The 12355-nt window shown below is 42.6% G+C and overlaps 1 protein-coding gene across 4 annotated transcripts in view; it reads left to right on the forward strand.

Annotated features, from left to right (window-relative positions):
- The window catches only part of FRMD4B (FERM domain containing 4B), a 319973-nt gene that overhangs the window by 184325 nt on the left and 123293 nt on the right, over nucleotides 1-12355 (forward strand). Inside the window, exon 1 of one of the 4 annotated variants that reach the window (XM_077858099.1) lies at nucleotides 9307-9394. The exons of the other annotated variants lie outside the window; for them this stretch is intronic. The gene's annotated coding sequence lies outside the window, so the exon portion shown is untranslated. Of the gene's footprint in view, nucleotides 1-9306; nucleotides 9395-12355 lie in introns of those variants that run through there. 4 annotated transcript variants of the gene reach the window in all.

A 12355-nucleotide genomic window follows, 5' to 3' on the forward strand; every position in this document is an offset into this window, starting at 1 on the left:
TATTCCAGAACAGCAAGGCCAAGAAGCAATGCTGAGGCAGGGCCTCAGGGGAAAATATTTGGTTCCCTGGATACAGCTGTGTGTTGTTGGGTGAGATCTCCTCTCACAAGACTTGTCCCTTCTGCTGGAGGCAGAGCAGAACCGAGATTAAAACGGCCACCGCAGAAGTGGGGAGAAACTTGCCAACAGAGCACAATGACACATGCTCAGTTCTGCTTGTGAATGAAAAAGCTGGAAACATCTTTCACCTATGCTTTAAGGTCACGGTGGCCTCATTCTGCAGGGAGAAGAGTTCCAATGGTTTGAAAGATTCCAGAAGGATAGCAACACAGCTGGTTGGGATCTGGCAATGAAGAGGCAGGAGGAGTCCCTCACTTGCCAGGGAGACCTTGACAGGGAGAGGGAGGAAACTCAGAAGTGGGGCGGCAGATGGAAATAAAGGGAAATTCATTCATTCCACACATAGTTAGCGAGCCCCGCCATGGGCTCGGCACTGTTCGAGAAGCTAGGAGAGCAGCAGTAAATGAAGCTTGCGTTCCAGTGGCCAAGGAACCAGGAAAAGCAAATGACATTGAACTTGTGACAGGAGCACTCAATCCTTGGTCGGCAGACCCTGGGGGTGAGCTCTGTCACCGGGGATTTGGGGAACTACAATAAGAAAGTAGAACAGGGGTGACTGGGTGGCTCAGCAGTTGAGCGTCTGCCTTCGGCTAAGTGCATGATCCCGGGGTCCTGGGATTGAGTCCCACGTTGGGCTCCCTGCATGGAGCCTGCTTCTCCCTCTGTCTGTGTCTCCACTTCTCTCTGTGTGTCTCTCATGAATAAATAAATAAAATATTAAAAAAAAAAAAAAAAAGAAAGTAGGGCAGCCCGGGTGGCTCAGCGGTTTAGCACCTGCCTTCGGCCCAGGGCATGATCCTAGAGTCTCTGGATCGAGTCCCGCACCGGGCTCCCTGCATGGAGCCTGCTTCTCCCTCTGCCTGTGTCTCTGCCTCTCTCTCTCTCTCTCTGTCTTTCAAGAATAAATAAAGAAAATCTTTTTTAAAAAAATTTAAAAAAAGAAAGTAGAATACTTAATTTATGTCAGACCCTGCCTGCCAAGCTCTGTGTCTGTTGATGGCTATCGTTGGTCCCATTGTCCGGATGTGATAAGTAAGTCTTAGGCAAGTTAAGTTGGCTGAGCTTTGAATGCAGTTCTGTCTGAATCCAAAGGCTCTGTTACTTCATCTTCATCACCTGGTCTCTCAGTGGCCTCAACATCCTGACATGGTGCTCTGAACCCCATCCTTTCACTGAGACCTCCTGCTCCCACTGAACTTCTCCAGGGGTATGCTGGTGTGTGTTTAACAACTGGCTCTCTGGGGAAAAGGGTGCTGATGTGTAGCATTTGCCAATTTCTGTGGTGTGAAGACCCTCACCTTGGCCAACCTCATGTTACCACGGTAACCTCACTGACTGGGGACAGATGAGCAGTATAGCATGCCGCCATTAGATAGCATTGCTGTCACACTGACTCACTAGACATAAATAACCTCAAGAGCAAAGATAATAGTAAAATGTAGTAAAAGAACTGGAAATGATGAATTTTGAGCATTTATTGTCAGTATTTCTTTCTTTTTTTTTTTTTTTGAGTAAGCTCTAGGCCCAACATGGGGCTTGAACTCATGACCCCAAGATCAAGAGTCACATGCTCTACCAAATGAGCCACTCAGCACCCCTTAACCTGGTTTGTTTTTTTTTTGGGGGGGGGGGGGGTTTGGTCTTGGCCAAAATTTTTAGTTAGTATTCTGTAGTTAAGACACACTTAAATGGTCTTATTGGGGGAGGGTATATTTTTTTTAAGATTTTATTTATTTGACAGAGCACACGACCAGGGGGAGCAGCAAGCAGAGGGAGAGAGAAGCAGACTCTCCACTGAGCAGGGAGGCTCAATCCCAGGACCCCAGGATCACAACCTGAGACGAAGGCAGACACTCAACTGACTGAGCCACCCAGGCACCCTTTATTACCTATATTTTTAATGTAATAGATTTCACTGTAAGTTTATATGCTGTAATTTTTAATATTGGATCATGCTTCACAACCAGCTTGAAAATGGGGCAGTAGACTCTTGTGAGTTGCTATGAGACTCATCACTCTCTCTCTCAAAGGATTCTTTCCCCCTTGTTGTGTTTCCTGGTTCTGGCCCAAAAATTGTTTTTGGCTCCTTTTTCATACTTCCTTTGTCTCCTTGACCTGTGGCCTTCCAGTTTTTTTTGTTTTGTTTCGTTTTAATCTATGAAGCCTGCGTTAGCCTCAAAAAAAAGGATTTCATCCCATTTGATAAATGAAACCTGCATTAAGTGACCAAGAAGTTTCTTCGCCAAATTTTAAAAACCTGTAGGTTGAGAAGGGAGTGTTTCTTCTGTGACAGTAAAATGAGTCCTGGACAGTATGATTAAGAAGTTTTCTATATTGTCCTACATGTGCTTGACTTTTCTGTTTTCACAGTTTGGTAATGCTTTTCTAAATTCCATACCCAAATGTGACATTTCTACCAACCCAGCTAGTGCTCTGGACCTAATACAACCCGTTTGTATTATTTATAAACTCTCAAAGGACTGATTTCAGCCCCTACTTGTACATAGGCCACAAAGAACAAAGAGACTTTGAAAAGCATAAATCCGAGACATTCTAACAAGGGTTGATGAAAAAATGGAAACGTGAAAACTCTGACAATGAGTGTGTACCCCAAAACAAATGTAAAGTTGATTTTGGTTTTCTAATTAATTTTAGTTCAGTTTTAGGTTTCCAGGGCAATATATGTGATTTACGGGCTCTGTGGACGGCTTACATTCAGCCCAGATTTCCAAATGTGCTATACAGTAATCAACAGTACTTTGAATATCTTTCAACTACAAGTACTGCAGTTTATTTTTAAAATCCCTTCACCCAAGCTATGCTTGTCTTAACTTTTAAGTTTTTGAAAGACGCAATACTTTTGCTCATTCCTACAGACTGTTTTTCATAGGAGAAGAGAAAACTGACAGTTGGCAAAGCAAAAAGTTTCCAAACCACAGGGTGTCTGCTACTTGCATAATCACCAAAGCCAAAATTTCCATTTTCTACAAGTTGATGGAAGAACTTCATTTCTGGTCAACCTGAACTGCATAGAACTGAAATCCCCCACAGCCCATGGGCTGTGCTCTTGGCTTTTCTTGGTTACACTTTGTGACTTTTCCTGTTTACAATATCTGTGTCCTCCCAATTTTTCTTTTCTTTTTCGACTCAATACTGTACCATGACGTCTAAAAATACAGTCTAACAACTAGTTTTAAGTAAAGAGGATGTTTCTTTCTGGAAAGGAGCGACAGATATATCCTGCACCGTTTTCTGAAAATAAACATTTGACAAACTCATCAGTGCCTAATCTGAGTTTCTAACTGGAAAAGCACAGAGTATTTATAAAGACAATTCCACTTTTCACAGAAGCTTCTCCCATGAAATATGTCACCTGTTTCCACACTTGTCATTGGGTGAGCTCTTGGTTGAGTTTGGCTAAGGCCTTTATTCACTAGGAAGCTTGGGTAAGCTATTTTCAACTTCTTGGGGTCTCTGCTTCTTCAGTGTAGAACAGAGGGCCAAAAACACCTGCTTCACAGGGCTGTTGTAAGAATTCAGGGGATGGAGCACCTGGGTGGCTCATTTGGTTGAACATCTGCCTTCAACTCTGGTCATGGTCTGGAGTCCTGGGATGGAGCCCTGCATCAGGCTCCCTACGGAGCAGGGAACCTGCTTCTCCCTCTCCTTCTGCCCTTCCCCCTGTTTGTGCTCTCTCTCTCTCAAATAAATAAATGTTTAAAAAATCCTTAAAAAAAAAAAGAATTCAGTGAATAAGATGTATGTCAAAGCACATGACACAGACATAGAAGTCAGCACGTTCAATTCCACTTCATGTTGGTGAGAACCAAAGTAGCCAGCCCAAGACACAACCTGGTCACAGTCAGATAAGGAGTAAGAGTTTATAAGTATTTCCTCAGCTTTGGGTACCAGGGCAGCTAAAAATGGCAGTTTTGAGTTAGTCTGTTGATGATCACTGAGAAATCAATGATCATGAATGGCATTAGTCCCCAGCTATTGGGTTGACCACTTTCTCCAGGATTTGACAGGTAGGTTGATTTTCAACTCAAATTTGACAGCTTGTCCTCTTAACCCAGGAGAATTTTTTTCTTGAGAAAAACAATCATCCAACAAACTTCAAATAACCACTTACAGTTAATATAATAGCACTCAACAGCTTACAAATCATTTCCACTAATCATGGTACTCAGTGCACGAGGGTAAGAGTAAAGCTGATAATGCATGCCAAGTGCTTAGCACAGACTCGAACACCTAATCTATAACTAATAAATAGAGTGTGATATGATTATCATCTGCACTTTTGAGGTAGATCTTAGGTTCAATCCTTATTAATACAAGAGACAAACAAAGCTAAATAAGATTGATTCTAAACATTCTCATTTCACAGGGACAGAAACTGAAATTTAGAGAGTTACCATGATATTGAAGCTATACTCTTATAGTTAAGTGACAGAGCTGAACACAACCCAGGCCTCTCGATTCTTTTTCTTTTTTAAGATTTTATTTATTTATTTTAGAGAGAGAGAGAAAGTGAGTGCAAGCAAGAGGAGGGGTGGAGGAAGAAGGAAATAGTATCTTTAAGTGTCTCTGTGCCGACTGTGGAGCCCAACACAGGGCTCCGTCTCACAACCCTGAGATTGGTGACCTGAGCCGAAACTGAGAGTCGGACAATTAACCCACTGAGCCACCCAGGCGCCCCCCTAGGTTTCCTGATTCTAAATCCTGGCATTCCTCGCTGACACCAGGCTGGTCAGGGCCAGGCTTACTAAGTACTTTTGCTTCTTTTCTTCTTTTCGTTCTTCTTTGGAACCTGGCCTTTCTTTTCACCAGCCTTACGAGATTAGGCTCTAATCTGATAAGGATTGTCTTTTATGAGAATGCCCTCCCGAGGGAGTATCTGCCAACACTGACCGAAATTCCTTGCCAGGTTGTTGCTGGAGCTGCAGAAATGACTATCCAGTCTTTCTTATTTGCTTTTCTCCAGCCTCTGCCAGAAAGGAGCTTGCACTTGAATGCTAATGTCCAGAAAACAGGATTATCCCTCCCATCTCTCCTGGGAACCCCTTGTCCAGAGCAAGGGTCCAATATAAGTTTTCTCTATTAGTTTCCTAGTTTCTCACGCCTCCTGGGTGAGACATGAGTTTGCAGAGGCTCAGAACTGAACTCCATTGCCAGTTGAGCCATTTTGGAACCTTTATTATTGTCTAAGAAGATTTGTTTAATTGTTCATAATTTCTTTTCTTCTCCTTACCTCAGAGCAATTGTTCTCATCCAGGGACGATTTTTGTCCAAGAGACTTTGAGCAATGTCTGAAGACCTGTTTGGTTGTCACAAGGAGGTTGGAGGTGTTCCTGGCCTTTGGTGGGTAGAGGCCAAGAAGGCTGCTAAACATCCCACAGTGCACAGGACAGCCTCACAGCAAAGAATTATCTGGCCACAAATAATAGTGCCAAAGCTGAGATACCCTGCTCTGGAGCAAGCCTTGCTGCTGTATATTACTCCCCAGAGCAGTGCTTGCACTTGGAAAGTGCTTAGTGAATCCTGGTTGAGCAATAAACGAATACATGTTTCAGAGCTTTCCCACACTGTGTTCATTGCCTTAGGTTCTAGAATGCATATTAACCCCAGAGTATTGTGGAGTCAGACCCGGGAGGCCACATAACTGATAAATGTCATCCTGCACCCAGAGTGTCCACATAAGCATGAGAGCCCCCAGCCCAAGAGATGGGGCTAATTTAGGGGGATTTAATCCATCCTGATGTTCAGTGAAAATCAATAGCAAACATAGACACTGTTTTTAGCAGCTGCCCATTTTTCTTCAGTGCAGGACCAGGAGGTAGCCAAGGAACAGAAATTGTAAAAACCTTGCTCCTCCTCTGGCCTTGCTGCCACACGGTGACCTGAACCCACAAACTCAGGTTTGGTGACTCTAGATGAGGCTTTTCCAGAACAGTGTCTTGCCTGGAGGTCAAGCTAATATGTGAAATGCCTAAGCTGGGTGTTTGAATATATTAGACCCCTTAGATGGGAAATACCTTAAACAGAAGTAGTACAATATAGCAGTTAAAGGCACAGACTCTGAAGTCACAGTGCCCGTGTTTCTACCTCTGGGCTTCCTCCTCACTCTGTGACCTTGCGGGATAGAGTCAGCCTTTTACTTTCTCTGAGCCTCGACTTCTCATCCATAGAATGAAACTAGTCTTGGAATCTGCCTCACAGGCTTGTTATGAAAATGAATTTAAGGGAGCCTGGCCGGCTCACTCAGTGGAGCATAAGACTCGTGATCTCTGGTCATAAGTTTGAGCCCCACATTAGGAGTAGAGCTTACTAAAAAATAATAATAATAAAATAAATTGAAAATGAATTTAAACAGCCCATTAAAAAAAAAAAAAAAAAGAAAGAAAGAAAGGGCTTGGAATAGTGCCAGCCACATGGTCACTGGCCATTAATTATTGTTAACATTTTTTTCCCAAGTCAAATTACTAAAGTCACTCAATTTTGTTGTTGGGAAACTGAATTCTCTCATTCCTTATCATTCTCCCTACATCACCTCATTTTCCTTTCTTTCTGTGCACTTTTATGCCACCCGCCTCTCTGTCTCACTATCTCTTTTGGATCCTCCACTCCCAGAGAACCTATGAGAGACACACAAGAGACCTACTTTTGTGTAGCTCATGGAACCTGAGAGTCCCCCCACCCCCCACCCTCGCCCAGGTCATAGCAACACGACCCAAGACAAGTGACCTAATATCTTGGCACTTCAGTTTTGTCATCTACAAAATCTAACTAATAAAACTTCTTACCTCATAGGGATGTCAGTAGTATGAAAGAAGATACTGCCCATGCACTTCTGTGACATACAGTAAGTGGTTATAGAAGCTAGGAGAATCATTCATTGATACGGGGAAAAAGAGGTTTCCAATGATTGCACATTGGGAGGGTCGGCACCATCTTGAAACAACTGGAGGGAAAATCACAGCTGACTTGGTGTGGAGACATCTGTGTCAGTCTAGGGCATTCTCTGAACGGGAGTGTCAATAGCTCATATTCAGTCAACACCCAGAGATGATATAAAGGAGCCCTGTTCAGCTGGGGTTGACATCATTTGGGTGAAATATAAAACTCCATCCAGTCAATAGTTCCCAAAGTAAGAACGTCCCAGATCCGCCCTTCTACCTCTCTCCAATTCCTCCAGAATATCTCATCTGATGAGGAGTCTGATAGCACACCTTGTTCTCAGGGTGGAAAGCTTGTTTGTTACATACGAGCCTGTCTGGGCCTAGGCTTAGGAGGTGTTTTGGAACATCCTCCCTTTATGTTATTCTATGTAAATTGAAATCATTTGTGACTTTATTTCATTCGTATCTGTGTCTAGGTTCTGAGCAGTTTATTTACCACATTCTTACCCTATACCAGGCACTGTTCCTAGGCCCTGGAGATACAGTGGTGAACAAATCAATCAAGGTCTCTGTTATGAAATTTGCATTCTGCTAGTGAAAGAGAGAGACAGATAAAAACAAAACAAACAAAAAATATAAATTACGAAGCAAATAAAGCAACATAAGAGAGAGTATACAGTTTCCACTGTATTTTGTTTTTGTTTTTTTTTTAAGTTTTTTTAAAATTTTTATTTATTTATGATAGTCACAGAGAGAGAGAGAGAGAGAGAGAGGCAGAGACATAGGCAGAGGGAGAAGCAGGCTCCATGCACCGGGAGCCCGATGTGGGATTCGATCCCAGGTCTCCAGGATCGCGCCCTGGGCCAAAGGCAGGCACCAAACCGCTGCGCCACTCAGGGATCCCTCCACTGTATTTTGAAGACAGGGATCTTGGAAACAGTGACATTTTATTTCAGATCTGAAAGATATGGGGCACCTGGGTGGCGCAGTGGTTGAGCATCTGCCTTCAGCTTAGGGCGTGATCCTGGGGTCCTGGGATCGAGTCTCACATCAGACCCTCTGCAAGGAGCCTGCTTCTCCCTCGGCCTATGTCTCTGTCTCTGTCTCTGTCTCTCTCATGAATAAATAAATAAATAATCTTAAAAAAAAAAAAAAAGATGTGAAAGCATCCGATCATGCAGTGACCTGGGGAAAGGGCATTCCAGAGGGAATAGCATATGCAAGATTCCAGAGGAGGAACAAGCTTTTATTTTGAGGAAGAAAAGGAGGACCGGGATACCTGGGTAACTCAGTTGGTTAAGCGTTTGCCGTTGGTTCAGGTCATGATCCCAGGGTTCTGGGATTGAGCCCCAAATTGGGCTCCCTGCTCGGTGGGGAGTCTGCTTCTCCCTATCCTTCTGCCGCTCCCCCTGCTTGTGCTCTCTCTCTCTCTCCCTCTCTATGTGTCAAATAAATCCATAAATAAGTAAAATATTTTTTAAAAATAAAATTAAATTAATAAAAGGAGGGCCAGTGTGCCTGATGTGTTAAGGCAAAGGCAGTTGGGTTGGAATTAAAATTAGAGAGGGTGATCAATGGCAAGGGAAGAAGTTAGATTTCCCCAAGTTTGCGTAAGAAACCATTTGGCAATTTTAAGCAGGAAAGTGAAGGGATTTCATCTGTATTTTAGAGCTACTGCGTGCATGATCATGTGGAGATTGGACCCTCAGGGTACTCAAAAGCATAGAGCCTGGTTAGATAGCTGATTTCACACAAACACAGACAAGGCACAATGGGGAATCAGACTCTGAATGGGTCATCCCACAAAAAATCCTGAGGAGTTATTTTTATGAGGCAGGCCCCCTCATGCTAGGATTTCAGAAAAGGTCAAAAGGGAACAAAAGAAAAAGAAAGGGAGGGGGAAAAGCAGTTTGCTGCTTCCTTTACCAAGCTTTCATATTTCCTTGTTCCAAAGAACTACTAAAGCGAAACCAGAGTAGGCTGAGGTTCTGGTCTTTTTCTGTAGTTGTTATTTCCTGTTGCCTTTTAAGCTGACCCTGGTCATTAGGAATGGTCCTACACTGCCCTATCTGGACTTGCCTTTGGGTTTCTGACCAAGGCTGCCTCCTCTGTCCTCTCCTAAATCAGGTAGTGGGTTTGGGCGTCTGGGGCAGGGTGTGGTGTGTCCACACAGACTTGAACCCCACTATGGGTTACACATCAGGACGTTCCATGAAGCCACGGGTCTGGCCTGTGGCCAATTCTCACTTCCCTCTGCTCTTCCTCATGAGACGAGTGACCAGATGGACAACATCCTTCTACCAACACCCAGTGTTTAGTGTCTGAGGACCCACTCTACCAGCTGGGGAGCAAACACAGGGCAGCCACAGACCAAGGTGGGACTTTTAATCCAACCTGCCCGACTTTAACCTCTGTGTCCCTGGGGTTGAATGGAGGAGGAGGTGGCAGGAGGGGTATCAAGTCTGGGTGGGGGTTAAGTGAAACTTTCCAATGAGATGATTTTTTTTTTTAATGTGTTTTCTGTTCCACGTGAGGCATTGCTGCCACTGGGGAAGGGTCATACCTGAGACTGTTCAGGTGGTCTCTGTGGGGTTCAAAAGTGATTCTGTGTGACATTCTTTCACACACTGACTGGAGAAAGAGTATGGCCCATGATTCTCATGGCTGCTGATGAAAAGAAATGTGGTTTTCCTTTGGGACTTCTTAAATGAAGTGTTGTGGCCTGACTTGGCAAATTAGTTTCTGTCTGGCATGAGGGGATTAAAGAGCTCATAGGAAAATACAGACTCTTAAATCTTAAAACAATTTGTTAATCAAAGAAAAAAAAATGAAAGAGAAAAAGGCAATTTGTAATGAGAAGAGCTTATTTACTTTTCTCCTAAAGTGGAATTTAAGCATCCCAATTTTTGTAAAGAAAGCAAATTGTCAGGATAATCAAATAGAATGTGAAATGCAAAGACAATATATTTAATTTCTTCCATGGGTAATAATTACATTTTAAAATGGATTAGTGAGACATGTGGTGAGCATAGCATATAAAGTATAGAGCTGTTGAATCACTGTGTTGTACCCCCTGAAACTAATGTGACATTGTGTGCCAACTATATGTCAATTAGAAATAATAATAAATTTTAAAAATAATAAATTTAAAATAAAATGTGGTAGTGAAGAACACAGACTCAGGATCTAGTCTGCCTAAGTTGGAATCCCAGCTCTGTCTCTTACTAACTGTGTGACCTTGGGCCAAATTACTCTGTGTTTTGGTTTCCTCAACGTAAAGTGATGATGATAGAGCTATTTACCTCATGGTGCTAAATGAGTTGCTATATCTTCAATACATCAAATATGCTCAATAAAATTTGTTGTTATATTTTAAAGTGACTCTGTATTTAAAGATTCAGTCATTGTGATTCTTGAATGGTTCCCTTCAACTGTAGCTCCTGTTGTTGAAATTAGAAGAGAAAGCATTGGTGGGAGTCCTGTTTTAAAATAAATTTAAAATGCCTGGGTTTTATTGTTGTGGTGGTGGTGGTTGTTACAGTATTTTTTTTAAATTAAAAAAAAATCCACCTGTTGCAAACAACAGCATTTGAATAAGATGGTATCTCCTAGCCCAGTAACCTTGTGCTCAGCACTTATGCTCTGGCCTGGAAGTCAGAACTCTGAATTTTATTCTCTTGTAGCAATTACTTGTGTGACTTTACACACATCCCTTTCTTCATGTCCCCATATCCTAAGTGAGCAGCAGTTATTAAGTGCTTTCTAAGACTCTTTCTATTTGCAAGTTCTAAATTCTAACAGCTAGTCAGCTGACATGATTTTTCATGCTTGCTTTAGGATGTTTTGTTTTTGCTTTTGATACCCACTCATCCAGTCCATTGAAAATGGGCTGCGTAGGCAGGCTCTCCCACAATTTGTCACCATAGAGCATAAGGAATAGCAAGGGTACAGCTAAGTGATTAAGAGCTTGGGCTTTGGGTTTGAGTCCAGTTCTGCCATTTATAAATCTTGTCATTTACAAGATCTCTCTAGCCTCGTTCACCTGTAGTATCAGGAGACGAGACTGCCTACCTCATGTGGGTATCACCAGGGTGGGATATGTGAATACATGGAAAGTGCTGAGTGCGATGCCTGGAATACGGAGAGGACCTATTAGTGGTATTATTGGTGTTGTTATTAAAATGCTGAACTGGGGGACGCCTTGGTGGCTCCGTCAGTTAAGTGTCTGCCTTCAGCTCGGGTCATGATCCCTGGGTCCTAGGATAGAGCCACACATTAGGCTCCCTGCTCAGTGGGAGCCTGCTTCTCCCTCTGCCCTTCCTCCACACTCTTATGTACATGCTCTCTCTCTCTCTCTCTCAAATAAATATGTAAAATCTTTTTTAAAAATAAAAATAAAAAACAATAAAATGCCAAACTGGATGCCAGGCACGCAGGAACTCTTAGTCCCCTCTCTCTCTTTTTTTTAAATGTATTTCCCATTAGCTCTGGAGAATTTTTCTGCTATGTCCTTTTCAACTGGCTTGTTAACTCTACCTGTCACTTATCTTCTTCAAAATCGGTTAGTAATCTTTCTCTATTTGTTTCTTTTTCACGGGAGAATAAATGGATTATAGGAAGGTTTATTAGCTGTTTGTTAAGCTTCAAGCAAATAAGGAGTATAATGACTGCTTTGTGGAAGTGGTTTATTTAGTCTCAGGGTGTCAGATTGAAAGCTACCAGGACATTGCTTCTGAGGCTCAGGAAGGTTACGTACCTTCTCCAAGGTAACACAGCTAGAAAAAAGATAAAATATCATTTCGAGCCCAAGTCTGGCTTAGAACTCTTGTGTAAATGCCATCATTTCTCAGGCCCTGGTTTCCTATTGCTTAAATTGAGGAATTGAGGAAGACCTTCCAAAATGAAAAAAATAATAATAAAAACCACAAAATGAGGACGCCCCTTTCAGAGGCTTACATAGAAACTGAAATACTATATGTTAATGAAGGTCAAGTGTCAAGCACTTGGCCTGATGCACAGGCGTCCCTTCTTTGACGTTGGTTTTGTCTCTTCCCTGGTACTATGTGAAGTTAAATAGAAGTTTGCTTATTCTCATGGCGTGACTCCCAGGAACCTGGCAGATAATAAATTTGGGCGAAGCAGAGACCACAAACCCCATCTAAAGAAGGGGCTGCTGTGCCCCAAGCTAGCCAAATGTTGCCATGGAGGAAATCCAGCCCAGTGTTTCCAAATCATACCATCTAAATTTTTCTTAAATGGCATCTTCTGATTTCTGATATCATTAGCAAGAATTTATTCATACACCCACCACCTTTCAACCTCTGATTTAAATAAGT

This window comes from Canis aureus, chromosome 19, assembly GCF_053574225.1.
Source record: "Canis aureus isolate CA01 chromosome 19, VMU_Caureus_v.1.0, whole genome shotgun sequence".
NCBI lineage: Eukaryota > Metazoa > Chordata > Mammalia > Carnivora > Canidae > Canis > Canis aureus.